Source organism: Scylla paramamosain, unplaced genomic scaffold (genome assembly GCF_035594125.1).
Source record: "Scylla paramamosain isolate STU-SP2022 unplaced genomic scaffold, ASM3559412v1 Contig59, whole genome shotgun sequence".
In the NCBI taxonomy this organism is placed as follows: domain Eukaryota; kingdom Metazoa; phylum Arthropoda; class Malacostraca; order Decapoda; family Portunidae; genus Scylla; species Scylla paramamosain.
The window spans coordinates 257,501-262,500 of NW_026973724.1; the positions used below are offsets into that span (position 1 = coordinate 257,501).

At 43.8% G+C, this 5,000-nt stretch overlaps 2 long non-coding RNA genes across 3 annotated transcripts in view; one reads left to right on the plus strand and one right to left on the minus strand.

The window, feature by feature from the left end:
* LOC135098393 (uncharacterized) overlaps positions 1 to 5,000 on the minus strand; it is a 58,282-nt gene that overhangs the window by 9,642 nt on the left and 43,640 nt on the right. The gene's annotated exons all lie outside the window — the stretch shown is intronic.
* Positions 2,452 to 5,000, plus strand: part of LOC135098398 (uncharacterized) — a 17,581-nt gene continuing 15,032 nt past the window's right edge. Inside the window, exons 1-2 of the long non-coding RNA XR_010266953.1 lie at positions 2,452 to 3,670; positions 4,115 to 4,247. This is a non-coding gene — a long non-coding RNA (uncharacterized LOC135098398). The remainder of the gene's footprint in view (positions 3,671 to 4,114; positions 4,248 to 5,000) is intronic.

Sequence of the window (5,000 nt, forward strand, 5' to 3'; positions counted from 1 at the left end):
CAAACGTTTCATTGCAGGAAATGTTGCTCTTCCATTGCGTGTTGGCTCTGAGGCGTCGCTGAGGCGGCGTCCCTGTACACTGCCAGATTAATGGTCCCTCACCCTTCACTCGCTGTCAGGTTATCTCGGATCCAGAGATTTCTTCACCTTTGACACACAAGTAACGTCAGTCTACCGTTGGTGCATGTTACCTACATTTCCTTGTATATTGCTATTAAACTTAAACTGTTGCTACACAAATTTTGATATTTTAGCGTTCACTGCCAAGTAATAAAAGTTTGCAATCATTTAAAAGAAAAATCATTGACCATAGTAGCGTTTACCATATAAATATATTCTTCTTCCCATTACATATATTTCTCCCTTCTTTTCCTTGTCCCTTGTTGGTGCCACTCGTGTGGGGAGAAGGCACAAGTCCCCAACGGAGGCTGTCACAACCAGATGGAAAGAAAAGAAAACCCAAGTGAAAACACCACAGTTCTTGACACTCCAGCCTCTCCAAGCTTCCTAACTCTCGTCCCTTGCTTGGCTTCAGTCACAGTAACAGTAACAACAGTCACGATAGCTCATAAAACAAAACAGAGGAACGTGTACCTACAAACGCTGCAACCCAACACATCAGGGTACAAGAAAGCTCGCACTCCCGAGTCTTAATACACCTGTGGCGCTGCGGGGCCCTCACCATTCCGGCCAGTAGTTCCCGCCAGCGTGAGGAGTGCTTGGGAAGACTGCTGGAGCCGCCGCCACAACTCATGATGCTAGAGAAGGGACATGTATGGTAGCCTGTCTGTGGCTGTTAGCGCCGGGCTGCCCACCACGAATATGGAGGCGAAAGAGAACTGAGAGGTGCAGGAAGAGGGCCAAGGAGAGAAGAATGGGAGGAGAGGCAACAGTGAAGGGAAAGAGGTGAGAATTGTAAGGTAGATGACAGAGAGAGAGAGAGAGAGAGAGAGAGAGAGAGAGAGAGAGAGAGAGAGAGAGAGAGAGAGAGAGAGAGAGAGAGAGAGAGAGAGAGAGAGAGAGAGAGTGACAGATGGGAGAAAGCTGAGACCGAGAGTGACAAGGAGGAAAAAAGGAGAGAGATGGAAAGGAAAGAAGGAAAAGAATGAAACAAGAGCGTGATAATGAGATAGAAGGAATAAGGAAAATGGAGGTGACACGAGCGATGACTATGTTAATAAGGTGTGACAATAACCGCAAAATTAAGCAGCATGACACCAGTGTGAAAAACAACACCCAATGACTGCTCGTATAAAGAAAACGGACAAAAAAAAAATGAAAAAGAGAGAAAGATGATGGGATAGTGGAAAGAGAGAGAGAGAGAGAGAGAGAGAGAGAGAGAGAGAGAGAGAGAGAGAGAGAGAGAGAGAGAGAGAGAGAGAGAGAGAGAGAGAGAGAGAGAGAGAGAGAGAGAGAGAACATAGATACTTGAATATTCTTGTTCTTTTCATGTACTTAGTGAGACCCAAAACTTCCCTGTACACATGGAATAACTGAGTTGCCGGTGACTGCTCGTCCGTCTAGAGGAGAGAAACGCCCGTTTTCACTATCTTTCGTCCCCGACCGCTCACCACAGAAAACGATTCGCAGCTTTACTCGGGGTAACTATACTAACTTTGTCTCCATTTACTCAGTCATCTTTCAGCACATAATCACGTATTTTCATGAAGTTATAGAGCAGTTTTATCAAGGGGTCTTTAAATAGATGAATGTAGGGAGCTTGACTGAGGTGAATATTAATCACAGACACTTTTATTATGAGATTTATGAGCCTTAAACAGTTTCGTAAATTCGTAAAGTCAAACCCAGCACACACACACACACACACACACACACATACACACACACACACACACACACACACACACACACACCTTCCTGTTAAACCTAAGTAAACACTGACAAGAGAAGAGAAAATACACCAAAACACAAGGATTGAATAAAACAAAGTACACAAGCAGAGAATAGAAAAATGAGTGTAAAGTGACCACGATACATTGGGAGATGATGAGTGGAGAAGTGGTTTCCCTGTTCACGAAGTCTAGCGGTCACACACACACACACACACACACACACACACACACACACACACACGAGAGGTGCACTTGCGTATGAGAACATTCCTTTCACTAATGCAAGGAGACAACAAGTGCATAACTGTCGCAGACACAGAGGAACACACCACGCGGCTTCACTGGGATATGGATATTTGCAAGCGTCTCGGTGTCTCTCCTCGACCGCCTGTAGCAGCCTCTAGTACAAGTTGTGAGGGTTTTCAAGTTTTTAGGGGAGGTTCAACAAATATTTTGTTTCATTATTCGAAAAAATACTCTTCAGATAGAAAAGTAATTTCTTTGTCTTTTGAAAACAGTCCTTATGACATGACAAGGCGTTACAGATCAACTCTGTGAAACTCTGTGAAACTCGTGACAGTGTGGACGGTGCAGGAAGTCTCACACCTGCCATTCCTCCTGTAATAGGCACTACTTTGCATGAAGAAAAGAATAGATATAAGAGTAGAATTAGAAGGAAATTAGAGACGCGTTAGAGAATCTAACGCTAGTATTAGAAGAATTGTGCAAGAGGTGAACAGGACGTTGAATTGATAACAGCCAAGCTTAACTATAAACAGCCGGTTTGTTTTATGCCCATTCAGCTTGTTAAAGGCTTACCTCCCATTGGGTGGAGATTAAAACGTCATTCATTTTGCTTGATATTATTGGCTATGGAAATCTATGACGTATGCCTCGACACCTCTCGGACAATCCTCAAGTCACTTTTAGGAGGAGTAGCAGCCAGTCACCAAGATGGTACAGACGCACAACCCGTGTCGCTCTGACTTGAGTTACTCAAAGACTTAGACTCTGATCAAGACGCAAGAGTCTTAATAACTTTGCTTATAACCTTTGTCGTGTGATTGAGTAGTAAAGAAGTGCACTGTTGTTGAGCTGTAAAGACAATATATATTTTCTAAATAAACTGCAAAACGCCAGACTAACTTTGATAACCCACTTGCACAAGGATGTTGTGAGTGATGATTATCGAGAAAGAAAATCGTCGTCTCCGATACCAAGCTACGCCCACCGACACATAGTCGCCACAGGGGCTAGACACAGTGTGCACACATACATGATCAACACAGTCGTGTCAACACAGTGGTGCCAAACACACAGTGGTGGCACACACTCTTACTGATGGGCAGCAGGGGGCGTTAGACAAGAAGTGATATTAATTGCTTCATTCTAAACGCCACAACAACAGGATAAAACGGCGCCACGCGGCAAAACTACGGAGAAACAAAAATACTAAAGATACGATGAAATATGATCGAAAAAAAAAGCACGAAAGCAGTTTCATGGTAAAACACAAGACACCACTCTAAAGAAGGCAAGGCAAAGGAAGGGGTGAGAGAGGACAGCTCCCAGGAGAAAATGAAGGTTGAACAACGCAAAGCACGAAGTGAAGGGGATAGTGATGGACAGGAAACTAGCAGCCAGCGAGTCAAGGCCGCAGGATGGACTATGGGATGAGAAGGGTTGGTGGACGAGTCAGTGGATGTAGTGTGCAGTGGAGAGTGCGCGTGGGACATGAGGAAATAAGCAGTGCAGGGTGGAGGGTGACGCAGTGTGGGTTAGTGGAGAGCAGGCAGGCACGGGATGAAGAAGGAAAGGTACTAAAGATACTAAAGATACGAATGCTTCAGGTCGTGCACGTTGCCACATCTTCTTTCTCTGTTTCCTTCTACTTGACAAACATTATTAATTTGGTGTCCGGGTCACGTTCCTTCATCGGCTTCCTTGTTACTCACTGTCCCTCACTCCTCATCATCTCCTCAGCCTTCATGCTCTCCTTGCTTTAGCCTCTTCGTATCTCGGCTCTACATTCCACTTTTATCATCATTTCTTAACACTCATTCCTCTTCTTCCTCCTCACATTTCTGTTTTGTCACTCTCAACCATTTTATTCTCCTTTCACGCCTCTCGTGTTTTGACTGTATCCTTATCTACGTATTTACAGTATTATTTCTTATTTATTTATTTATTTATTTATTTTTTTTTTTTACTCAATCTTATCAATGACATACTTTTTCTTTCCCCCTTTTATTTCTTCCCAGGCTTCCGAATCGCCACACGCACGCCCGCTCAGGTCTCACAGCCTCGCCCTCCTTGTGAACCCTGTGAACTCCGTGGCTTCAGAGAAAATGGGCCTCTGCCGCTGGGCGTCAACTGAGTCAAGGGATGACTGAGGTATTTTTAAATGGTCTGCTGCTAATTTTCTACCCAAGCCTTGTCTGACCCTGTGTTGTCCTTTGTTCCAGGATTTGAACCTTAAGCTGCATAATTAAGATATTGCAGGCCGGAGTTTCACGTCATTTTTTCTTTCTTTTTTTATGAGGTTAGTTGTTAATTGTGGTTACTGAATCAGATGAATTATTTGAGGTATTGTTCGCAGAGTAATTCGGAATACTTCACTGCCTGTTGGATCTATCACAGGAAAAGGCTTCCATTTCAAGATTAAACTTTCCTTATGAAGAGTGGTTAAGCTAAGACAGTTCACACGCATTACAGGAAGCTGTGTGTCCTGCAGAATAATAGTAAACAAAAATTATTGGTAGTGTTTTGTTTGCGTCATTGGCTCTTACTACGCTTGACAAGAAGGGCTTTACGTAAATAATGTCACCTTATTACCAAGTGTGTGTGTGTGTGTGTGTGTGTGTGTGTGTGTGTGTGTGTCCTCTTATTCTCCTTTCTTTCTTTCCTTTTCTGTGGGTTTTCCTCTCAATCTCAATCTCATTTAGTCAGTCAATCAGCCACCAGGTCTGCCTGTTTCTCTCTCTCTCTCTCTCTCTCTCTCTCTCTCTCTCTCTCTCTCTCTCTCTCTCTCGCACCCTCTTATTCCTTTGTTTCAACGCTAAAGAGCTGTTATCTCGCTGATAAAAGGATAAAAGGGGTAGGTAATATCCCATACCTCATTTGTGTGTGTGTGTGTGTGTGTGTGTG